Genomic DNA, 27,473 nt, shown 5'->3' on the forward strand with positions numbered 1-27,473 from the left:
AAATGCTTGACTGGCTCACATATGGTCGAGCACAACTAAAAAATCCAGAATTTGTTCAATATGTGGCTTTGGAAGTAAATAAGTCAAAAAAATGACTAAAAATTGAGGAATTTTAGGGAAATAATTCCCTTAAAATAGGCCCTGCTGGACGACTTCAGAAATGAACGATAATCTCTTACTTACGCGGACCTATACAGCAAAAAGCATGCTCAATAAATGAAGTAAAAGATTTTTCACGCTTCGCACGATTTTTCTCGTATTTTCGTCGGTTTGAATGCAAATTTTTGTGAATTTCTGTCTTGCACGGTTGATTTTAGACACTTTTTAGGCAGTACCCGCATACTTTAATCAAAATTGTGCAACGAAATATTCGTAGAGCTTCATAATGAAGCGTCCTAGTGACTGCTGTTTGTTCACGACACATATTTGATACAACTGTGGTGTGAATCATTACGACACTTTTTCTCAAATGCCCCAAATGTCTTCAAATGCACAAGAGGACATTGTTAGAGGATGAACAGACGATTTACTGTTTGCATTCTTCCACTACATATAACATGTCATGTCACATTTGTCTACAACACATCTGTCTATCTCGTCCTCACTTTCGTGTACACTTTGGATAACCATTAGTTTCAGGCCCGAATGTAAGGGCAGTAAGGTGATGTCCAACGAGCTTTTCGGTTTTTTGGCTTTTACAAATTTTCGTCTTTCATCGTACGAAGGGTTTTGAGTGTAACCAGTTCCGCTCTGACTAGTTTTGAAAAGTCATCATTACGATACTGAAATGACACATGAAATGTACTTTGGACAGTTTCTAAATTCAATAAAAAAGAAAGACTTTTGTGCTCATCCCATTTTAAAATCAACTTATTCAGTGCTCATAATTATACCGATTCAACCTTATATACCACATATACCATCTCTAATTGCGGTTAAATTTAGCTATCATTTAGCGGCGGAAAATGTTCAAATTTATTCAAATTGTTAAAAATGTAAATTACGATCCAACACCGCGAAATTTTTATTGTGACAATTTTATGAATCAGTCGCTCCATTTTTCGTATAAGTAATGAAAATTGCGGCTTAAAATCGTTTAGCTTGAGTACGAATATAAAAGGAACAGCAAGCATCCTCCGGTACGACAAATAAAAAATATTAAGAAAAAAAAGTGAATTTAATGTCGATAAATAATGGCACTGAGCTCCTATATAAAGTGACAGTAATAAAGCAAATCCTGCCGCTTTCACACAGAGAAAAAAAATCATCCCGATACAGAAAACATTAATCATTGTGAACATATTGCAGAGGATTTAAAGTTTAATATTTTTTTTCTCGCTCGTCGGGGCGTACATATACTTTATGTCCCGATGTGTACACATTTTACTTTATCGTCATTTTGGTGTACATTTAAGTGGGTACTTCATTCTGTTTTATTAAATGCATAAATTCGCTGTGTAAAAGCTGGGAAGTCTTGGACTTTTTAGAAGAGGGTAATCATCTGCTATCCGCAACGAAAACAAAAGGAAGCGATGAGCTGTGCTAGTCTTGATTGAAGTGGTCTTGTACATGTAGGCATGTACGATAATTTATTTGATTGATAAAATATTGATTATTTCCTTAGAATCGAATATCGATATTTTCTAAAAGTAGATATCATTCGAATGTTTTATCGACAATTGATAAACATCAAATTTCAATCGATATTTACCGATTTTCCGATATTTACCCATAATCGGTCCTCCCAAATCGGCAAAGGTTGACTGACAATTCGATTATCAGTCGATATTTATCGATTGTCGATCAAACAATCGATTGATATTGTCTCAATTCTTTTGATACTTTATCATCGACTGATGATATTTGTTAGTGAACATGGGCTACGTACATGGCTGGGAGGTGCAAGAATTGACCAAGAAAAAGACATGTCAGACCATTACTTCTGTATTTTCGTAATTTATTATAATTCCTTCAATTTGAAGTGTGCTGGAGAATCTCCAGTGGAGCTGAACGTGTATGTAGTGCTCCTCTTCCATCAAAAAGAATGTGTGGTATTCAGAGACTATTCTTATACCGGAGCTATATCTGAATGTCTTCTGTAGACTTTCACTGACTTAATTAAAACAACCTAAGCAAACCACTGTTATTCGTTTCACTTCCCTCAGGGCTGTAACTTTGTAAGAAAATTAAAAATTTGTCATCAATTTGCTTCAATCTTTGTCCATTTCCACATTTTTGACTAGGTCTTTCTAACAAGCCCTCATTCACAAAAATCTGGACACTGTTAGATGAAATTTTAGGATATTTTCGACATTTATTCGTGGATTTCTTGGTTGATTCCCGCTGCTCACAGACATTTTTTTGAGAATTTTCAAAAGTTTCATGAATTTCATGAATTCAAATTCTTGAATTGAAACTCTTGAAATTTTTGAACATCCTTCAATTTAAGAATTTCGAGTATTTTCAAGAATTTTGGAAATATTAAAGAATTTAGAGAATTGTGAAAAAAATGGAACTTCGAGAATTTCGAAAAAATTCAAGAATTATGAAATTCTGGCAAATTCTTGAAATTCTGGAAATAAATTGCAAATTCTCGAATAAAGAATTCGAAAATAACAATTTTCAAGAATTTCACGAATTTTAATTTTGAAAGTTCGCGAGTTCTGATTTCACGAATTTTAATCTTGAAAATTCTTGAGAGTTCTCGAATTCCAAGAATTGTCAAGAATTTAAATCTATTTTTTGAAATCTTTGAAAACAATCGAAATTCTAGAATTTCTCTAGTAAAGAATTTCGAGAATTTTCCAGACTAAAATTCTTGAAGATTTTCAAAATTCTTTATTTGAAAACTATCAGGAATTTAAAGATTTTTTTTCGGGAACATAAGAATTTTCCAGAATTTCAAGAACTTTCCAGAATTTCTAGAATTCTTTATATTCGAAAAAATTTATGAATTTTGAGAACATTCAAAAACGATTTCACGAAAATAGGCCCTGCCGGATACGCTTACCATTTCTTAAAGATTAAAATCCCACCACTAACCATACTGTACCCAACCGAAATGTCGACTTCAACCGTATACTAAGATTTAAGTGAAAACATGTAATTGAAAAATTTCTCACAACAACAATTCTGGCTGTGGTAGGCATTGGTAGCGTACATATATACATGGCTAAATACATTACACATTGTTGCGATAAATCTAACATAAGATCCCCCGTTAATGTTATTAAGAGAGAGCCTCCCTTTTTTAACCATCCACATATTTGTGCCAATCTAAAAAAGAAAACTTAACTCCAACCTTATACACAACAGCCACCTTTGTGTGGTATATTCGCATAATAATATTTATATCGCATGCAAGAAAACGTAAAATATTTGCGCCACATTTTATGTACCCCATCTTCGAAGGAATACCTTATCTTTCCTTATCATCTATCATAAATTTATTGTATTTGCCTTTCAGCAAGGAATTTTCGAAAATTGTATATTATTCATTGAAATTTTGCTAACCATTTATGAGGAGTTATGTGGTAACGTCGAAGCGCTTTGCTTGGTTTCACGCGTTTGCTTCTATAATAACACACATACTCCATAATATGCGAAATCAATAACTGGGGGATATTATAATATATAATAATAATACTGATGCCGATGAGATTGTATTATTATTTATTTTCAACCAATTTTCTCATGCAAACCACAAAGTTTCATACGAGAAATATAATGTATAGTAGCAGTGGCATTGGGAGTGTTCGTTCATGGAATTTATATTTCTGATTTAATTTTAAAATGCTCCTGGATGATTGTCATCTCTCCATTCATTGTCATTATTATTGTGAAACGGTTTTCAAGTGTGTGTGGTGTGATGTGGGAATACATAGGGAGTCTCTTTAGATTGCGTTCTGATGCCGTTCATTGCATTATATTCAGTTTGCATCTTTCACTAAGAATGTTTTTGTTAGAATGAAACTAATTTGACGGTTAGGGAAATTGAATTGGAAGAAGAAAAACTTTTTGAATGAAATTATCGTTTGGAATATCACTTTTAGTTTGAGATTGTTTCGTTTGTTGTTCTTGTGATACGCTCTAATTTGACATGTGACCTCGTCTTTCTGTCAGTCCTAGGGCAATGTGTTACAGATAGTTTTTTTTGTATGTATCTTTAGATTGAACTAGCTTACGACCTGTCCTACAAGCAGATTTTTGTGGGACACGTTCAGTCTGTTTTGTTTTACATACTTATGAAGGATGATATGACCTTGCTTTCGGTAAAGTTTGGATTGAAATTAGCCAGGAAGATGCGGGATATTACAAAAAAAGAGAATTTAATTAATCAGCTGGCGTCTTTACGTAATTTAATTTTTCAAATTCTGAATTGGGAACGATGAAAAATGCTTGTTACAAAGGCTACCGAGATTCGATTTTGTGTCAACAATTTCCGAATATATAAAAAAAATTCACAAGAATTTGATAAGCTTACAATGTGTGAAATTTTATTGTAGCATTAGTGCACTTTCAGTTTTAGAGGATGTTTACCTTACTTCTTCGGAATGGATGAAAAAGTAGTAAAAGTTTGAGCAAAATTAAAATTTGTACTTTAGAATAATAACAATGATTACTCTAATTCACATCATCAGAAATCTAAACTTTTTCTCAGATAAATTTTTTCACTTTGAGCCTAATACTGAAATTCACGCCAAACACTTTAAATTTGCACACACATTAAAGCCAATTAAAATCTCAAATCCACCTGCATGCACACAATCTCCAACTAAGTCACTGTCAACATTACATGAAAATAAGAAGACAAACAAAAATGAACGATTTGGTTTTACCAACACAACAAACATGAAAACGTAATAATATTGCAAAAGTTGTAATAGTATTCGTTTGTAACGTTCCCGTAACTATATTATTACAGCCACGCACCTTCGATTCCTGCGGCCAATATGCAAGATTAAATTTTTTGACCTACGTACTTTGAAAGAGCTCATGAAAGTTCACAAAAGTACGCTATTGAACCCAAAAAAAGTTTGGGCCAAATGCTTAAGTTCACTCGCTGAACCTTGTAATCTTGCAATATTATTACGGAATTTGGAGGGTTCAGTGAGTGAACCTAAGGACTTGGACCAAACTTTTTTTTGGTTCAATAGCGTACTTTTGTGAACTTTCATGAGCTCTTTCAAAGTACACAAGTCAAAAAATTTAATCTCGCTCCATAGCCCCAGAAATCGAATCCGCGTTTTTGTGATGCAATAATATTCGTTTGTTATCTTATTGCGTTACAAACGAATACTATTGCAACTTCTGTAATATTGTTACAGTTTGGTGTGATATTATTGCATGTTTGACATAATGTGCCGTGTATTTTCGGTTGTTGTACTTTCATTATTTTTTGGTTTTCAACCACTTTAATTGATTTGTTGGTTTTCTAATATTGTCGTTTTCTTGGTAATGATGGTTTTAAACTCAATTGAAAGAAGAAAATCCAGATACTTTCTAAAATTTGGAACAGTTCAAAAATTGGTTGCAGAATCTTTTGATTTTAGGATTTTATTTTCACCGATTAATAAGAGTTAGCTAGATTTAATCGTTCGTTATAATTATTACGTATTTTTTGCGAGTTTTTAATTTTGTGAAAGAATGGTATGAAGACGTCAGAGTCAATGTCTTAATAAGATTACGTCACAGGACTGCAATCAGAAACATTGGGCAATTTTATTATTTAATTGTTCCATTACGACATGATTTGTCGCAAAAGAAAAGTATTTTTTTGTAGTATCGTTAATATGAAGAAGCTAGTAATAAGATACGAATATTCAAGTCTCTTTATTTGAACCTAATCTTCTTTCAAATTCCCGCATCTTCCAGAATTAAATCCGATTTTATTTAATTCCCTTGACTGAAAATCACTTGGAATGTCCGTAACAATAATTTCGATTTTTGTTCGAGAAACGCTTGTTCCCTCGATAACTCGAGTAATTCTTAACCGATTTTCAAGATTTTAGTTTTAATCGACGGAGAATGAAATTCGTAGATGGATAATATTGGAGTAACGACGTGAGAGATATTTTATGAATAATTTCTTCCTTGATACCTTCTTGTGTAATATAGGAAAGTATAGGTTTCCAGCTTCCAGTACGAGCGGCCAGAGCGAAGCGAGGTCCGTAATTCACACGATTTTCTGACAATTATCGTTATAGCGCTTCTTAGTAGACAAATACAATTTTATGTCTTTGTTTTCTACTTGTTTGAGCCTTAAACTTTAAGACTTACAGTTTGTTCACCTTTAGAAAACCCAACTTTAAATTTGTGAGAGTTTTTAAAGTCATCGATGCTCCCAGTCAATTAAACGATTCTTAGTATATGATATTTTGGCGCAAAATTTGAATTCGCTAAGGGTTTTTCAAATTTTGTGCCAAAATATCATAGCCTGGAAACAGTTCACTGACTGGGATAATAATGACTTTAAAACAGAGAAATGTTAAGTTGGTACAAGATGCGGCCAGATAGAAGGAACATTCATATGTTCGTTCTATCTCACCCTTGATCTCGCCGCATGTGTACCAACTTAACAATATATTAGATATGTCAGAGATCTGGTCCAGATCTACATTTTTCTCCATTTGGCCAAAAATGAGCCATCATGGCTTCATGGTGAAAAATCGATTTAAAGAATGTCTTGGCCGGAAATATGTCAGTAAGTTTTATGATTCTTTACATTCATTCAGCTCTATCGCTAAGTATTCTCATTGACACGATTGAACACTGAACAGGCACCAACAGTAAAATAGCTAAGTCTTTTCATTTTTAAGGTTTATTTCACTAGCTGATCCATATACACACACCATTTGTATTTGAAAGGACAAGCTTCACATAGTGTCTTAACTACGATGTGACGTAAAGATACTGCACAGCTTAGATAGTTTACTAATACAAAGGGTGTGTGTGTGTGTTCGTCAGAATTCAAAATGAAATCGACTCAAGGTTTTCGTCAGACATTCAGTAAATGGTCAAATACTGGTGAACCTTCTTACAAAATCCACGCAAATACCCATTTCACAATTCTTTTACATCGGTTGATCGGTTCCTTCTTTGTGAAAATACATTTCAAGAGTGCATGATTTCATTAACATAATAGGCCCGGGTGCTAATAGCATCTATAATAATAATGGCACTATTCGTACCCGAGTGCGAATAGCATCAATCATTTTTCTTGCCTTCAAGGTTACCCAAATTGTGCCATGTTTCGAGTTTAAAGACCATATGTGGTTTTTCCACTCTATGTCTTGATTGAAAAAAAAACAAAACATTTTTTTGATGACACGTAGAGAAATTTCGTTTCTCATGTGTTATCATTCTCACACCACGAACGAATATCGAATTTTTCTTTTCACTGGTTGCATAATCAGCTATTTAGAGTGTCCTTTTGTTATTTCTGCCAATGTATCAGTTGCATGCACCTGGTTTAGTGTCCACAAATATCTACCCACAATCCAGCTAAAGCTAATCAGCTAAATATCGCATTACGCATGGCCGTACATAAAATGTACTCATATGGGTTTTGGTTTTGCATTACCCATTGATTGTTTTGTGTATTCACCTGGAAATTTAAATTTAACTGAGTGACATCTAAATCAAATATCAATCTTTATTAAAAGCAAATAAATTTCTAATTTCCATAAATAACAAATTGCTCGATAACAAATTGAACCGCAGATTTAATCCAATCCAGATACATACATAATCCACATACCATACCGCACAAAATATGCTGAAAAAGCACACCCATACATTATATTCTCGGTGCCATATTTTGTGTTCCATGAATCAAATGCAAAATTAAAGCATGATAACGAAACACACCAACGAATGCGCGGGGGGAAGAAAATAACCAATAGCAAAATCCTTGAAATGGTTTAAATTTAAATTTAGATTTTTCGCGTGACATGTAACAAAGGAGTAAATGCAAAGAGGTTGGCATGTATATGTGGGGGTTCTCACTTTTCGCTAGTCTAGTTGCACGTATTATAGGGTGTTCGCTTTTTTCCGGACGTGTTTGGAAGTAGAAACGACGCACCGACAAGTGTAGAATCCGTTAACAGTGAATTTGATATTCGTATCATTTTCCGCTAGTAATCATGTGTTTTACTCTAAGAAGTCTTCTGACTGTCAATATTTTGGTGTTAACAATAACACATGTACTGAAGGGAGGAACAGTCGAAAGGAACGCATCCAGTCCAGATGTATATCAACTCGATCAAAGTTCATTGTGCGAAAAAGGAAAGGAACGGCCAAAGGCCATGTGTTTGTGGCCGATCTATTTGTGATCCATTTGTGTTGTCACCAATTTTTAGCTTCTCCTTGACGGTTAGATTTCCGCCAACCTTAAACTTCCCACAAACCTTAAGCTTCCCACCAGCCTTTACCCTCACGTCAACCTTTGACTTCCCGCCAGTGCTTCAGTGCTTATGCGTGCTTATATTTGTTTACCACAACCACACTCTTGTGTTTGACTGGACTGTAAAACCCGCAAGTTCAGGTCAGGCAACTTTAGAAAAGAAAAAACACCTGAAATGATATGAACATGCAAACCTGTCAGGTAAGGTTTCAGGTAACCTGAAGTTTTAATACAAAATTTTTCGTGACATTAGACGAATCACTTTATTCAGGTGGGTTAAGTCAAGTAAAACTGTTCCTAGATTCAAATGTTTAGAATTTGCTGACGTAAGAAGAGATCCGTATTCGTTGTTTGTTGGAAATTACATTTTAAAACATTGAACGAAATTTCGGCGTCCAATGAACTTTCTACCGTTAACCCATTTGATACTACGGCTAAAACAAAGACACAAAAGCTGTGCGGTTAAGTCAATAGTTAAATGCAGAAGCGGTACATGTCACATTAGGGAATTATAAGAAAAATGAAATTTCATTCATTTAGCTCCGTTTGAAATTTCCTCACAATCGAAGTTTTTTTATAGGTAAACGCAAAAAAGATCGCAGGCCTAATCAAAACGGTGCTAAATGAATGAAACTTCATTTTTCTTATAAGTCGCTAATGTCACATTTCTTATTTCTGCATTTAACTCTTCATATATAGTTTTAGGAAAGACGAAAACGACTAAAAGAATCAACTTTACTGTAAGTGATTCTACATTCTTCGTTGCATGGTTTCTGCAAAGTTACAAACAGATCTAACCCTTGAAAAATTGAAACACACCCTAACGAATAATATGGTGTATGAACAATTTTAACCTCTTTCCTCGGGTGTAAATAGAAAGAATAAAAAAAAAACAAATGGTCGTGTCATATGTGTACACTCGTATTTTATTTTCTTTTGTATTTGGAATATTTTTTTAACAAAATAAACGCTGTAGCTGGAGTGTTCATTGGTGGAGTTAGATAGCAATTGCTGTGAGTTGAGACGTATGTTGAATTGGATGAAAATAAAAAGTTTGTTTTTTTCGTCTTCATTTTTTCTATTTTTCTTTTTCATTTCCCCTAAGCACTGACCTGCCCTATATTTCTCAACGTTCAATTCTATTTTCTCAATCTGAATGCTGAATCTATTGTTACAGTACAACTTGCTGAAAACAGATATATTTCAACTGGGATCGGTAGCAAATTTTTATTTTTATTTTGTCGCAATAATTCCATTGATATCCGGCAAAACAAAATCCGCATTAGCTATGAATATATTCACAAAAAAAATGTTTCCTCTCTCCTCTATGCTCAAATTAAACCCTCACAAACCGCATCCAAGCGATATATAGGCCACATTTTAGCTTATCCCTTGTAACTCCTGTTAATATGGACTTTGGGGAAAAAATATACACACCAGGTGTTTGAAGAATTATCTTGAAAAAAAAACAATATTTCACTTTGTTACCATGCATGACCGCAAAGTAATTTCATATTTTATGGAATGTTTAGACATGTAAGATTGCAAAGCACTCAGGCTTACAAATTATACTGAACCTTTGCTTAACGAAATGAAGGGCGGAGTGATTAACTAGTGCGATTACACTGTTTAAATCCCTTTTTCAGGTTTTAGTTTCTTTTTTATTGAAAAGCATAAATGAATAGCTTCGCTCTCGGCTACACTTTTTTTTTATTTTAATTAAATTTTGTATATGACTTCCAATTGCTAAATTTTGCGCCGGACGAAACAATGAATTCACTGAACAAAATCGAAATTGAACGTTTCCAGGAATAACATTGAATGCCTTCGCTGGAGTGATGTGTGACGCAACTCCCTCCGTTCACATGGATTGACATTATTTGTTTGTTGAGAGACCTCACGAACAGCCCTTTTCGGTTAATACCAAGTTCGGCGTGGGTCACCGCACCAGCCTAACGTGACTTCCACACCACGCAACGAAGTATGTAAATACTCTCTGAGGAAAGTTAGGCACATACTTACATCTCGCCTAAATGTAGGCTAGATTTTATGCACACGAATTTATCGTATCTGCGTTACGTCATGACGCGTCATATGATTTTACATGCTTATGCACGGTAAAGTGCACTTTACATCACTGTTTTCGACAGGGAAAATGCACTTACCGTCCACAAACATGTAAAATGTGTTACGTCACTGCACGTGTGATTACTCCACTCGCCTTCGGCTCGTTCCGCAAACCTCACACTTGCCTAAACAAATATTTACAAATAGTGACGTAACATACTAAATTTAGTGTGTACATCGTTGCAGCCGGAACGTATTTTAGGACGTTAGGACAGGAATTGTGTGACACGGGAATCGAACCCGAATCATTTTGATGGAAGGACGTAACCACTGAGCCTTCCCGTCCGTGGGACAGGGTTCAAAAATCTAACTCAAATCAAAATTCATGACATCAACTCAATTTGACCATCAATGAAAAAAGCGTGATTATCAAATCAATTTGATTTTTTTCCCGTGATCATCATGATTTTTCAAAAAATTGATTTTTCGTGAAACTTGAAATTTTCATTAGTCTCATCATCAGTGACGCAAAAAACAAATAAAAAGGAAAAATCAGAAAAAGACGAAATCAAATCAAAACTAGAAATTAATCATCAAATTTTGTTGATGACCAATTTTTTCCCAAATCAAATCATCATTTTTTGAACATTGCCGTGGGATAGCCAATATCCGGTCAATAATCTGGCCTCTTTTTTATACTAGTAGATATATGACAAATGTCCCACGGTTGACGAAGTAACTTGTGGCGTAAATTGTGTCGCAATTTTTTCAAATAAAAGATGGATTTCTCTACTTCAGAGACGTCACTGATACACTTGCACGTTAAACCGTTCGTATGACATTTTTTAGTTCAGTTCGGAGAGTCAGATGATAAAGAAACAAACGTTTTATAATGTATAATCAAAACACATTCTAATCAACGAGTTTACTAAAGTCATACGTGTTATGTGCGCACATAGATGACCTTAACGTATGTATACACTGTATGTAGCTTGCCTTCGAATTGTTTTCGATACAAAGGTATTTTCTTTGTCGACCAGCTGGAGATGTTCAGCTGATTCTACACAAGCTTTTCGTTTAATAATTGTATGTGCGACGAAATAGATAAATTTACTTAATCAACCGTATGTACCTAGCGTGACCGTCCATAGATACCGTCCATGTCCATCTGAATTGGATGAGGGTCTCGCTAAAGGTGATACGCCTTGTGTGATAGTCTTGTTAGTAGAATTTTTCGTGTGTGTCGAGAAAAGTATTGGTACCTACACGCTAAAATCGCTTTCAAAAAAATTCGAAAAAGGTATTTTGGAGGGCTGAGGTGATGAAATTTTTTTTTCGTATATTTAGTTACAGAGCTACCGACTTGTTGCAGCATGTCATTGGAGACTAGCGTCACAACACCAAATTCTAACGTGAAACCATTGAGATGCAGAGGAGCTATTAATAAACTGTCGTGATTAAATTTTTAATTTTTGGGAAAATAAAACAGATTTGGTTACGTAATTTTCTCTGGTTTGTCACAGAATTCATCCGTATTCCTGTCTATATTTACATCAACAACATTTTTATGCCTATGTTGTGGCATCTAGCTCGTAACCACACTGCGACTGGTTTCCCATTTTCCGCTTGAAAAAAATTACATTCAAAAGCAAACTTCTTGCAAACTGTTTTGTCTGTGTACACGTACATTGTACAACAACTTGGCATAGTGGATTTTTATTAACCACAACGAGTCCATAACAAAGGTATTAATTTCAGGAAAATAGAATGGTTTATGTGCGACAAAACTTTGATAATAAAAATGTGAGTTTATTAAAAAAAAAAAAAAAATCCACCACATCACCACCGAGCCCACCACTAATAAATGCGAATTTACATCTCAAAAGTTTTACAAAAAAAATTATTTTTATTTGCGGAGAAAACTTATAGTGGGTGCATAAAATCTCCAATTCTCTTCCACATTCACCAGTGCCTGACTGTTCTGAATCCATTAAAAAAAATTTGCTATTACGAACCGGTTGAAAGATATATTTGTAAGTTATTAAATAAGTAACGAGCGAGCCATTTGCAAAGTATATTGAAAGATTCTGAAAACCTTCTACGGACGGGGGATATTTGAGTTTGTTATAATATGCTAACAGCAATATCCGGTTCTCGTTAATGCAATTTGATGTATTGTTCAATACTCTCTCGGGTTCGCCTAATAGACGTGCCAGAGCAATCGTACTTTACATATTATGAACATTCGAACCATTTCGATTGTTGAACAGCAAAATGTGTATTCTACCCGACGACGACGTTCGGAAGATGTTCTCGATAAATTTTTAATAATTTCTTTCCCATTTTCAAATACAGCTGTGTTAGTGGGAATGGTTTCATGGATGGGAGGAAAGAGCGGATGGATGTATGCTAAAGTATTAACAAGTTTCATAGCTCATTTCCATAAGTTAACACAAAAACTTTGTTCGGATTCCACTGTAAATAACTTGATTATGGCAATGCCGTCAACCACGTTGCGGATATGCTCTGCTCTCTGTGATTTCGTGTGCTATGTACATACCATGTGAACTTATTTATGAGCACGCTTTTCTACATCGTAGTCGTGGGAAGTTTTTAATAGCTGCGATGATAAAAATGTTCCGAACGAAAATGTGCTCTCCCTTTATCGAAAATATATATTGGCAAAAATGTATTCAATGCATGTATTCATTCAACATATTTTTCTATAAATTTACCGTATATCTTCGCCATTTCTATATAGTTCCACTTAGCACGTTGTATGAATTATAAGCATCTTCTACCTCCGTCTTCCATGTACGAAATCTTCCCCGAAGAAAAACCAACGATAGAAAATAAAATAAAAATCAGGGAAAAAAGAGTAACTTTTTAACAATAACGACGTGTAGTGATTTTCCATGGGGTACATAAATCGTTCAATGCATACACAAAGGGTTTCGTGTATACATTAATTACGGAACCGTTATATATTCAAATAATGTTCTGAACATTGCCTGCGAAGAGGCGTTGTCATCTTTTGTGCCTTTAGTGTATACGCGAGGTCGACACATGCTCCATTACGATGCTTTATGTAAGTTTCGTGATCGCTAATTAGGAAATGCTAATGTTCGTGAATAACTTGAGAGAAATATTTCATATCGACGCTACCAGCCCCAGTGATAGAATCGGTGCTGAATCATGTCGTATATGAACAATGATGCAGTTGCGTGTCAAATAAAGCGCAAAATAAATATATTAAGAAGGGGTTCAACGCGACTATTGGATGTTTGCTGGGGGATTTTATGATCTACTATCTTTTGCAAACATCATACGTGTGATAAATCAATCGTTGAATCTATTGCTTCAATTGCTTAAGCCAGTTCTTAGCGTTTGATGTAAAATCTCTTGTACTTCTTTAGTTTTACCATAGATTTTACTATATGTATAAGAGAACCGTGCATCGTTTTTTTTTGTCGTTGTCGATAACAGATGACTATAGTCATCGTTTATAAATGAAAATCGAATCATAAATAAGTTTTGCTCTCCGTTTATGTGGCAGCTCGCTTAAACAATTGAGAAGAGACTCCGGTTTTCATCGTTTGAAACATTGTCCTGAAATTTCGACGACATGAGTATCGGTGACTTCCTGAAGAAACGGTGACTTACTGAAAAAACAACGAGAAGAAACGATGACTTCCTGAAGAAACGACGAGAAGAACCGGCCACTATAGTCGCCGTTTCTTCTCGTCGTTTCTTCAGGAAGTCATCGTTTCTTCAGGAAGTCACCATTTCTATAGGATGTCACCGTTTCTTTAGGAAGTCACCGTTTCTTCTCACCGTTTCATCAGAAAATCTGAAGAGTCGTCATTACATGTCGCCATTTTTTCAGAAAGTCACCGTTTCTTCGAAACCGTCGACTTCCTGAAGAAACGACGAGAAGAAACAACGACTATCAGAAGCAACGCATCTTACCGTTCAATCTCTGATTGCAAGCAACTAAAACAAATAAAATAAAAAGCTTTGTATTTTATTTTAAATGAATAAAATCTACGTACAGTGTGGCTTATTCTTGATTTGAGATGAAATTTCGATTTCAAGAAATTCTTCAGTTGACAATCTCAACTCAAGATTGCTAATTCAGCTGACATTGAGATCCCAAATCAACTCTAATTTTTGTCTCGCCGTAAAGGCGTTTTGTTGGTTCCGAAATGTAACGTAAAGGAGTTTAGTTCATCACTACAGAATTCATCTTTTTACAACATGAAAACCAATTTTCATTGCACATAAAAAGCGTTTTAACACGCCGAGCGATCCGGCCCATTGCCCCGTAGCGAAGCGGAGGGCCGCAATGCGAGCCGGGCGCCGGAACGGTGTCGGTAACTTAGGAGTTAATTTTTTTTCTCTCGCATCGTGTCATAAATAGTCTGTGTAATTCATTGCACATAAAAAGCGTTTTAACACGCCGAGCGATCCGGCCCATTGCCCCGGAGCGAAGCGGAGGGCCGCAATGCGAGCCGGGCGCCGGAACGGTGTCGGTAACTTAGGAGTTAATTTTTTTTTCTTTCGCATCGTGTCATAATTAGTCTGTGTCATTTTTTATATATACACGCTCTGAATTTTGAAAACCGACACATTTTCTGTTTTGTGCTTTACTGCCTTTTTCTTAATTTTACATACATTTTTATATGGAGAAATCAAAAAACTCAAGTACAACACAGAAACATATCGCTCGGTGTCTTAAAACACTTTTATGTAACTAATTATGACACGATGTGAGAAAAAAAAAATAACTCCTAAGTTACCGACACCGTTCCGGCGCCCGGCTCGCATTGCGGCCCTCCGCTTCGCTCCGGGGCAATGGGCCGGATCGCTCGGCGTGTTAAAACGCTGTTTATGTACAATGAAAATTCGTAAAGGGATTACTTCCTTATGGTTGGTATTCAATGCAGAAAGATTATTACAGCAAGACTATTCAACAACCAAAAAGTTACTGCCAAAAAGATATCGCCAAATCGCTTATTATCGACTTTCTGTATAGAGACGATAGAATTTGGTTTTTGGCTTTATGAAGAAACGTTGACTTCCCGAAGAAACGATGAGAAGAAATGGTGAGTTCCTGAAAAAACGATTAGAACCTTCCGTCGCCGTTTCTTCAGGAACTTGTTATTTCTTATGAATTCACCGTTTCTTCCCGTTGTTTCTTCAGGAAGTCATCGTTTTCACAGAAAGTCACCGCTTCATACATAAAACGGCGACATCCTGAAGAAACTGTGACTTTCTGAAGAAACGACGAGAAGAAACGGCAAGTTCCTGAAGAAACGGTGACTTCCTGAAGAAAAAGCGACTTCCTGAAGAAACGGCGACTACTCTCCGTTTCTTCAGGAAGTCGCCGATACTCATGTCGTCGAAATTTCAGGACAATGTTTGAAACCAACTGTCATGTAAACGGAGTGCTGAACGGTGAAATGCGACGGTAGACTAAGGCTCAATAACTTATTCTAGGCCAAGATATTCTTTAAATCGACATTTCACGGTCACGGTCGTTTTAAAGAATTTCTTGGCCGAAAATAAGTCTAACGATTCTTCAGAAAGTTCTTAAAGTATCACAAAACGATTACTGGGTTGTTCTTCCACAGAATGTAGTACTTTGATTCTCCAACACTCCTTCTCAAACGTAAACCCGGTCGATGCTACCATGCTTCTCTCCACAAACTTAAAAAGAAACGCTGTTCCAGCTCATTCCATTATCTTTCAGGACATAACGGCATGGCCCATCAATTTTCTTTCTTAAGATACTCACCTACGCGTGCTATACCGTTATCTCTTGCTATCATGCTATGCAAACATATGTACATTTGATTAAATTAGTTTTGGCTATACTAATTCAATATATCAACAACAACTGGGCCCATAACCTGTTAAACGTTGGAAAATATTTTGATCTAACTTTGGAAAGGATCGCTCATTAATGACAGTAAATTTACAATGTTCTTAACGTATGACAAAATGATTACAAGGTTTTTCCTCCACCAATGCACTAAATCGCGTCAATGAATTAAGGAAATTGTTGGAACAAAACATGAAAATCCATTAAAAACTAAGAAATTATCGAGGAAATTACTTTGCAACTTTGTTTATCTTCCGAATTCTGAATATTTGATCTGTTCGAGAAAGTAGAGAAACAAATGTTTTGAGAGTTCATTTAATGCAAATGACTATTAAAGTTCTCCAAGACTCGTAAATTAGTTTCAAAATGTTTGGATTATCATACCATTGCATTTATCCCAGTCGAAGTGGTCGAAGCTTTGGTGCCATCATGCTGGTGATTTAAATCAAATTTTCACAATTACCATCTCGCTTGCAGCATGAATTACTGTTTTGCCGCAAACTTGTGAGACCGAAATCCACAAGCTATTATCACTAATTTATGCAAAGCCATTCACCTGCATCATCAAAGGGAAGCCTTACAGACAAAACAAAAAAAAATGTTTTACCGAATCCATGTTTAATAACTTTCCATGAGCTATCGATTTTCCATAGTGTTACAGGCTCTCATGCTACCGGTACCAATTTCCATTGAGACAATTGAAAATTGACCGTGTTTCCCATGAGAAATAAAGTTCTGGAGAAGTTGAAAAACAAAGTTCAGATATTGTAAATTGTTACAGCAGATAACAACAACATGAAGACGGAAAATTGCTTTGCCCTCGTGCGTTTCACCCAATAAAATTGTATAACATAAAATGACACTGGTTGTGTTGGCAGGAACATTATCATTTTATTCTGTAGGTAGTTATATAATGTGTATGCAATGCACTTTATGCTTGTTATCGCATGAGCACAACTCATCTGTATGTATCGGAATTTTCTTTTGTCTGACCAAACCAAAATGGGAATGTGTGTGCTTGTTAAATAAATGCGGTTCGTTGATTTTTGGCGACAAATGATACTCTCTCCGTTCTCATTTCGAAGTTGTTGTTTTTTTCCTTCTTTCAATGCAATTTGTGCAAAAAAAATTTATTCGTTTCGGAGGCCACATTTCATGTGGAAATGTTGATGCAATGATGATACATGTGCGGGATCCGAAAAATGTTTGTTTTCATATTTTTAATTGGATGAGAACATATCGTTAGAAAATAGCGCGCTTTTAATTAATGCAACCATATCAACCAGTCACACTTTGCTGGTTACTGTGACTTGTCGACTTTAGGCACCCTGGAAATCAGTAAAGGAGTCGAGGAAATAAATTTCTAAAAATCAAAAATTAAATTTTAGATTTTTTAAATTTTATTTGGAGGTAGCCCTCGACTCCTTTACTACTTTCCAGGGTGTCTGAAGTTCCAGCGTGCGCATTATTCTGCAATGTGTTAAGCCCAAAAATAAATAACAGACCCTCCGCAATAACAGATACTCCGCAAGGAGATTTTTCGAGAATCGTTTCTACATTGCTCAGTGGTAAACTGTGCCACTAACCTAATAGTTACATCTAGTGTAGTAGTAACGAAATTAATAGGAGTAGAATAGCGGCGGCAATAACAATATGTTGAGCGGTAAGCCGTGTGATAGCTCTAACACAACTGCACCAGATTTTTGAACCGATTGAAAATCGTTTTTTTTTTGTTGCGGTTGAGTTTCGAACCCTCGACTGGCAACTCATTCGTGTAGTGGAAAGCAAACGAGTTAACCATTACGCTATTGAGTTGTTACCATTAAGACTAACCACGGCCGGCATGACTACCCATTCGACCATCGGGCTCTTCGTTCACACAATGAAAAAAAAATGATTCTATGAGGGGACCAGGTGGTAAGATAGCAAAAGCACTATTATAGACACAAACTAGGTAGACACAAACTGTAATCCACAGGAAGATTACTAAATAGCTATTTTGCTAACTAGTTAGCAATGTGGTTGTTTTGCGATCTAAATATGAGATTTGCGAAACGAGCGAAGCGAGCTCGGCAACTCATCGAGTGCGCAAAACAACCCCATTTACTAACGTGTTAGCTACAAGATGTTATCTAGTGTAGTGTCAAAATCATCACAAATTAACACAATTTTACTAAAAAGATTATGTAAAAATGCATCGTCAGATACAAGTAGCACCTACTACAATAGAATCCGTGCGTAAATATTAGATTTGTGCACGGATCTGTCACTGATATGTGTCGCATCCACTACAATATGTAGCATCTACTATAACGTGTCTGTCAGGGTGTAAATTTACTCCATTTAGTTACTGAAACAGGGGTACTAATTATGCATATTTTGACATTAAAGTAAATGATTATGTTAATGTACTCGTTGTCTTATGGGCTGAAGACAAAGCGAGCACAGCGATACTTTTAGGTTCTCATGACTGTAGAAAATAGAGAAACCCATATTTTAATCCACAATAAATTCATTCCAACCGACAATTCCATATCGGTATCATGTCGCCCACACTTCCTCTTTTGTTTGATATTAATTTTCATTAAATTGAGATAAGGTTGTCATGTCATTTTTATGTTTTCGAAAAAAAAAATTGAAAAGTCTTCGATATAACGTAGGAGGGATATCATCCCTTGTGGAATAATATACGTACTGGAGGAAACAAGAACATATTTTATTCTCCCCGAAGTTATTTATTAAATATGCGAATTACCAAAAAAACACAACAACGACAACAGCAATACCCTTACCAATAATACCAAATACTTCAGCAAACATCTATGGATGACTTGATTAAAAATAAATCCCATCCGAACTCCTCACCGAACCTCCCATTTATATATTTGCCAAAATCATAGATAGCATTTTGTTCATCCTTATCCATACGTATATATTCACACAACAACCAGCAATCCTGTGGCAATCCCAAACTTTCACATAAAAAAAATTGGTAAAAATAACGTTATTTTGTTACGTCAACTTCGATTAACTTTTAACGAAAAACATATCCACTTAATGCTGCCCATATTTACGTGAATTTCATTCAGAAACATTTTCAATATAGAATTACAGTCAGACGGAATTCACAATTTTCGTTTAATCTCATTTGAGAATATTACTAAACTTTTATAATTTCATTTCGTGTAATCTTACAAAGAACTTTCTGTTTGCCATGGTTAACAAAAAAAAAGTTCAGTCTTTTAACGTTGGATTTTCGCATGATATACATTACTTACAAACATATACCGAATCGATAAAGTGGTTAATATGATTTTCGCTCGTGGCCTGATTATAATATATGCTGACAAAAGTCTCGAATGTATGGCAGGGTGGTTTTTTTTCCACTCCACCCGATTCGATTCGTAGTTTATGAACTTTTTTAAGCTACTAATTTCGTGTGATGGAAATCCGAAGCTCAGCTTTGTGAAGTTTTTTTTGTGCGATTATTTGGTTCATTTTATCCTTTATAAGCGGATTGAATGACTATAGTGCACCGAAAGGACTCTCTAATTACGGAAACTTTTTTTTTGTTTGATTTCTACCACATAGAGTTCACTCTCAAGTGAGCTTTTGTTGGGTTTTATTGATAGCTGGGGATATGCGTTCAAACAAGTATAACATGATTCATTTTATCAGTTCTGTTTTTACGGTCTGTATACATTCATCTGATCTTTAGGTTTGGAGAATATATACTCATAGTAATTATCTCTGGTCACCTGTGTGTAAATGGTACGTATTGAATGATATATTGTTTGACCGAGTGTTTGGCTTGGACTAAGCCAGAGTTAAGTGTTGCTAATTGATACACTAGTCGTTGTTCGGTAAGTAAATTTCAAGAACACTTTTCTTCTTTTTGACAAGGATAAGTGAAAGTGTGAAGGAACGGAAAAACTGACTTTAAAGAGTTTTTGGAGCCAATGGAGCCCTAACCGATGTAGTCGACGGTTAATTGAAAATGATTTGGAGATTTCTTTTCCAATTTAAATTTCTAGTGAAACATTTGTTTTTAGAAGTCTGCGTCCACGTTTGTTATCTATGGCAAAAAATACTTATCGAAAATGTCGTAAAATTTGAATCTCTGATCATAATGTGGTCAGTAAATCTGTTACTTCATTTGTTTAAACCAGTCTTTAAGACAAAATCTTTTACTTCATTTGTTTTGACATAAATATTTGTGATATAAAAGCATACATTGTCGATAACAGATGGTCTGCTACAATGGTCTGCTTACCATTACGAAATGAAAAGTGCGTGCTTAACCGTCGAACGAGCTACCAGCAAAGGCATTGTTGGGAGAACTGGTATTCAACTCCTAGAGTCCTAGATAGCGAATATTTTAGTAAAAATGATTCTTGAAAATTCTCGAAATTCTTAAAAATTCTAGAAAACTTTCAAACCTCCTGAAAATTCTCGAAAAAAAAATCCTGAAAATAGACACGGTGTCTCTCGGTAATGATATCAAACTAGAACCGTAATTAGTGAAACTAGTTAATAATGATCCAGCCCCTGACCCTTTGTGAGTAGTTAAGGCAGACAATTATGTTTACTTTAAATTAGTTAAAGTTTCTTCGCCAATAAAACTCTTTCGTACAAAATAGGTAAACCATCAAGATAACGAAATTCACACTAGCTTTTCAAATCTGCCTAAAATCAATCGTACAGAGTTAATGCCGTGTTAAGCCAAAACACCATAACGCATGTGTATCTTCGCTTTTAAGGAGCTTTCGATAGATTTAAGTTTCCAATGGAATCCAAAAAAAGCTCAGAGCTTTCATACGAACAATGCAATACGAAGTTTTGACTTAACACGGCAAGTTACCTTTAGGTATTTTCACTTTATCATCTAAAAACTTAGTCTTTAGTGCCTGCAGTGGGCCCCACTGAGTGGGGAGGCTTTATTTAACTCATTTTTCACTATCCGTGGATTATGTTTCAATCTAATTGCTACGAACTGGCGCGGCGTACAGTTCTATCGAAATATTGGGAACGAAAACTGGGTTAAATCGGCGTGAGTGTCTTAAGTTTTATTTTTGCGAGGACTATCTTGATTGTTAAGAAGCAAAACTTAAATACGTGGTTAACGTTCTACAATTTTATTTCTTCCACGGCGTTCCACATGTTGTAAACAAAAGAGAATCGCTTCACTCACATAATACGTGAAAGAGAGCGCTATTATGCTAGTTCAGCTTTGAATAAAAAAATCCTTGAAAATCAAGAAAAATCCTTAAAATCGTGTAAATTCCATTAAAATTGACAATAATTGACATTTCGAATCGCAGAAAATCCTCAGACAAAATCCTCGAAAATCCTTTCAGGATTTCTTTATTAAAATCCTTTTGAACTCAAAATGCACGGTTATCTGCTTCTCGATTGCGCGAAAGTATTCTTATGAAATAACGTACATGTGGAACGGATATAACGAATGCAACAAACAAAACTCACATAAACTGAAAACTTTTCTTGAGTTTGGTTTAAACAGGAAAATTTCCTTTGACTGAAAAGTACTTGAAAAACGAATCAATCATAAATCTAGAACGTCAATCGATATACATTCCAATAAGTCCGTTTATAAACTCATGTGTTATGAAGTCATGCAAATATCTCGTTAAAGAATTGTGATGAAGGTCCGTTATCAGATTTGACTCGTACGTTTCAGTCGACATTATAAATAGCAATCCAACATAAATGTCTGTTCGCTTCTCTTTAGCCTCCGAAATGATGCTCCAATCTTTTCCGTTTGTTATTTGTTTCCTATTTTTGTTGTTGAGTACATTTTGTATCCCCCTCCGTTAAATGCAATTTATAATTTAAGACGCAGATAGGCAAAGACATGGCCAACAGTTTTCGTACAAGAGCTCCGGTTGTTATTTCGGCTTATTTATTTTGCCATTCTGGTTTGAGGTATACATTCGGAATTGCTGTAAACTTTACATTCTATCATTCGCTTCTGCACAACACAAGAATCATTTATATTCTTCCGTCTTTGGCAAATACTTTCGTGGAAAAATATTCCGTGTGCTACATTACCAGTTTCTCAATATCCATTTCGAGGAATCGTTTTTATTTAAATTTGTTGCATATTTCTTCCCATGTATAATTTATCAGGAACTGAAAATATCCCACAATTTTTCAACACAATATTCCGAACGGAACATGTCTTCTGATGTGGCTGTGTGTGTGTGTGTGTTTTATACACTCTACGAAACTGGTGCTTCCATTTCCCCACATCGAAATCCAAATATGTTCCGTTTATTTTTCTGTTTCTCATTTCCCAAGCAAAGAAATCTCCAGCTACCAGCACATACACCAGCTGATAACTTTTGCCAAACATCGATTTATTATTCAGAAAAATGTTCGAAACTCTCTGTGTACTATTTTTGATCGTTATCCCTGGTATGGTAATCCACTCACTATAAGGAAATTCTTGTGTATGGCTTTTTATATGCGAAACGAAACTTTGTGATTTTAAAACTTTTCAAATCATATTCCGAGCAACTATATGCAAGTTAGAGATTTCTGTTGCTCCAGAAGAAAAGGCAGCAAAAAAAAAAACTGAGAGGAACAGCATAGCCCAACGGCATCCGAAATACGGTGTGGTGTAATTACAATAATTTTCAAATCTTAAACGAACATCTGGTTTAAGTAAAGTTTTGCCAGACTAGTTAGTAAGCAGGCTAGTTAGTTTCCTTTTTCAATTTAACTTCCGGTTAGTCATGGACATGCATCCGAAATAAATTCATTTCGTTTAATATGACACATATGTGACTGACTTCACTACTTCTACAATATGTTCGTTGATAGAACGTTATACGTATACGCTCTCTCTACATCGGTTTGCCCTGTCTATCGTAAAATGGAAAAGTTAGGATGCTACACAAAAGCACATAGTTCGTCAGGATGTAATTAGATAAGACGAATTTTGTGTAAGTGTTTCACTTTGCGATCATATATATACCGCAAGCTATATGGGTCTATCGCTGCTGGACTAGTACATATTTACATCCACACGTATGCTACTTTAGTATATGAACCGTGGAGATTTGCAAACAATTTTATTACATCCTTGTGAGCATCCTCGATTACATCACATTGTCTGAGTGTATATGTGCTGTAAAAGATGTGGAACGATATACAGAGGGAAAATGTTTAACAACATTGCATGATAGGGAGGGCACATTGCTTTCCATTCAAAAATGTGAATTCTGTCATGTGATAAAATGAACTGAAAGTAATTTCGTTTTCCGCTTTTTCGTTTCTTAAATCACTTTATTCCGTCGATACGTTTGGGGAACGGGCATGACCCACTTGAATGCCAGTCTATCTGGTGAACTTTGGGTGGTTTGTGGGTTAGGCGTCGTTCGTAAAGATCGTTCACTTTTGCCGAACGAAGTAGATTGAAGGAGGTTGAACAAATGTGTAGCTTGAATTCTATTAGGTATTGTGAATACTTGGGAATAGGGAGAGAGACTCCAAAAACCAAGAAAATTCCGGTCGTCTTTTATGAATGAAACCGTAAACGATTTTCGTCAAATTATTGTAGCAGTAATGGAAACTATACGAGTGAAAGTGAGGAGACGTTTTCTTTCATCCGGTAAAATGCTTTATAGAATTGCTGTTTCTGCTTCGTTCGTGCTTCTGTGCTGTTACACTTGAAGTGAATGCTCCTTGTAAATAGGAGAATTTCTATTTCAAACAATTTAAGTTTGGTTACGCTTACGCCTTCAGGAAGTTCGTAAATGCTGTTGTTTTATTGAATTAAACTGAATTGGTGTTACAGAAAGAATATTCCATCTGGTGAGAGTATACAATACACCTATCAACCTTCATAGATGTTAACAATGAACCGGAAATTTCTTATTGAAAAGGTGTTGTTAGCTTAACCTGTCGATAATAAGTTTGAGACTTAAATAATCGAAATGTTATGAGTTCAAAATTAATGAAAGTGTAAAACAGGTATGGTCTATTGTCCGCCCGGAGGACATAAAAATTTGATTTTCGTACTTAAACGCACTCATTTTCATATTAATTTGACATAAAATGTGAGTGCGTTTAAGACGAATTCGCCGATCGACCATACCTGTTCTAGACTTTCATTGTTCAAAACAACGAATGAAAGGCTTTCACTGAAAGCTGCAGTGACGTTTTTCTACTTTTTTTATTTTCTCCTAAATTTTCCCGCTTACCACTAACTTTTCCTAATTGAAAGAAAGAATTTTTTGAGAAAAATTGGAAAATTTAGGGAAAAAATCCTGAAGAATTGGAAAAATCAGGAAATAAATAGGAAATATTTTGAAAAAATCGGGAAAATTTGTGAAAAATTAGGAAAACTTGTGAAATTTTTGGAAGTAGTGGAAAAAGTTGGAAGCTTTTTTGGAAAATCCCAGAAAAGTGAATTGTTTTGGAAAATCGGGAAAAATTTGGAATAGTCACTGGAAAGCTGTATACAGGATTGAATACTCTAATTCGCTCAACGATACTTTCGGTGAAAGCTGTACTTGAAGTTGAGTGAATCTCTAAGTCGTCTAAACCACACTGCTACATTTTACGTTTCCATTTTCATTTTGCTATTTGGTTTTGCGTTTTTCACGTTGAAGTGGTTGCTCTTAAACAACAGCAGAGATGTAATCCGATATTCAGAAAATGTAATAATGAAATGGAATTAATCACATTACCTCTCTGGTGGATGTGTTCTGTAAGCAATTCAAAGATGTATCGCTTATGGAAAAGTGTATGTTTCATTAAGTCAATTAATTATTTTGGTTTAATTTTAAGACTCGTCTAATTTGGGAAAACGAAGCGAAAACGACTAATTGAAATCGATTCTTCACTCCCAACTCTTTGGCAAAAATTTTTACCAAAAAACTTTCACAGAAATAAACATTCACGCATCTCGTTTGGTTTATCTTTATTTTAATGTTTCATACAACCATTCATTTTCATACCCGGCACTGATGTTTTATGCGAGCTTTCCAAATGATCCTTTTATTTCCACTCAACTTTTGTTTTAATGTCTCGTAAAATGTAGCTTGCGATAGCCCTTTTTTTCACCCATTTCGTATGAACTGTGACACATACACAGATACACATAATATGCCCCCATACACAGCTGGGATGTTTGTATATCACATATCATTGGCGACCACATCGTATTATAGCTTTAAAAAACTTAGGCAAAACTTTTTTTTTCTCCAGCAATTTTGTTTGTATACATGAGGCAGTTTCACGTTACGTGCGAAAATTTTTTTCCTCAAGCGAAAGGTCAACATTGGTTCGGCCTGATATTCTTTTTATAACAGACAGAAGTTGGAGATGGTGTAAACATTAGGCAATTCAATGTTAACAAATTAAAACATTAACATTTTTGTGCGCTTGTTTACACTGTCAGGAAGTGAAGTCTGTTCAAAATTTTTGGGAGTTTGTTCGGGTAAACATAAAGTTTGTGGAACGATATAGAATTTCATTTTATTTTCGGTTTCATTTTTCTTTATATTAAATTGAGAGAGCGGAATATGGATGAAGAAAATCTATTTGAGTCTAATTAATGTGGGAGTGTTTTGAATATGAATACATTGCAGGGCCTATTTTTGGGAAATTTATTCTTGAAAATTTGAGAAATTCTTGAAAATTCTCGACACTTTTTTGAAGATAGAAGTAAAATTCTACATGTTTTCCAATTTGGAAGTTGTTGTGGGTTGTAATTGATTCCACAAGAATTTCGTTTAACAAATGAAAATCTAGATTTTCATTTTCTGAATTTTGTTGGTGCAAGCGCTTATAACAGGAGTGAATTACTAAAATTAAAAATCTAGAATTTCGTTTGTTAAACATTTTTTGTGTGAAATCATTTACAAACCACAACGAGTCTCAAAACAAAAAAAACATGTTTCACCTTTTAATGTGTAAATGTGAGAATTTATATTTGAAACAGAATAAGTTTGGTTTGGTTGCCGGTACTTTTTTTAATTGTTTTTAATTTCTCCAAACTTTTTCCGATTTTCCACAAAATGTTCCTAATTGAAAAAAAACAATCCTGAAGAACTGTGAAAATTTTGGGACAATTTGGAATATCACCAGCTGGATCTGCTAACACACACTTATTGTATGATAAACAATCAAAACACATTCTTAACAATGTGTTTACTTCATTCATACGTGTTATGTGCGTGTAGATGACGTTAATGTAGAAATGCACTGTTTGTAGGTTGTCTTTGAATTGTATACAATACAAAGTGTTTTTGTTTGTACACCAGCTGGTGATATTCAGCTGGTGCTCATTCTGCACATAGGAAACTATTAGCAATTGTATTTTAGAAAAATCTGGAAAATTCTTTAAAAAACTGTAGACGTGAGGAATTTTTGGAAAAATCCGGAAAAAGTGGGAAAATTCAGGATAAATACAAAAGTTTTAAAAAACTGGGAAAAGTGGTGAAAGTTCTGGGAAAATCTGTAAAAAGGGGCAAAAATTTTTCACAATTATTTTTACTTAGAAGCTGCATTTCGAATCGATTGCTCCAAATCATTTGAACATCAATTAGGCCTTCGGAAACCACATTGTAATATGTTTTCATTTTGCTATTCGGCTATTCGGAAAAATGTTTCATGGTGAGGTTGTCAATAACAACTACAAATTTCGAAATTCCTAAAAATTCTTGTAATATTTGTAAACTCAGGGAATTCTTGGAAACTCTGAAAATTCTTAATCATTCTAGAATTCCAGAGTTTGCAAACAGTTCACATAAGTCTTTTGATGAGTCAATAAAATTGTGCTGAACATTAACCTCCTTTTTTGAAATTCTTGTTTTTTTCTTTAAATTCTCGATTATTCTCAAAATTATTGAAAATTCTCGAAAAAAAATTCCCCTGAAAATGACCCCTGTTACGTTGTTTACTCAACCGTCAATTAAATAATCTAACTCAAAATAACTTCGTCCTTATAACGTGTTTGCATTTTAGTTTTAAGAAAATCCAAACTCCAACGAACTCAGAGGAAGGAATCCTGGAACAACTTTTCCGGAGTGGTTTTTCTTATTGAAAATTACTTTCATTTGAAATTTTCATGAATCACTGGAGGTTTTA

At 35.0% G+C, this 27,473-nt stretch overlaps 1 protein-coding gene and 1 long non-coding RNA gene across 2 annotated transcripts in view; one reads left to right on the top strand and one right to left on the bottom strand.

Annotated features, from left to right (window-relative positions):
• Positions 1–26,934, bottom strand: LOC119078981. The gene is made up of 4 exons (XR_005088093.1): positions 26,924–26,934; positions 10,538–10,541; positions 4,675–4,681; positions 1–144 (listed from the first exon to the last, which is right to left on the bottom strand). It is a non-coding gene; the product is annotated as an uncharacterized LOC119078981 (long non-coding RNA).
• Positions 1–27,473, top strand: part of LOC119078978 (exostosin-1) — a 79,761-nt gene that overhangs the window by 22,118 nt on the left and 30,170 nt on the right. The gene's annotated exons all lie outside the window — the stretch shown is intronic.

This window comes from Bradysia coprophila, unplaced genomic scaffold, assembly GCF_014529535.1.
Source record: "Bradysia coprophila strain Holo2 unplaced genomic scaffold, BU_Bcop_v1 contig_297, whole genome shotgun sequence".
NCBI classification, from domain to species: Eukaryota; Metazoa; Arthropoda; class Insecta; order Diptera; family Sciaridae; genus Bradysia; species Bradysia coprophila.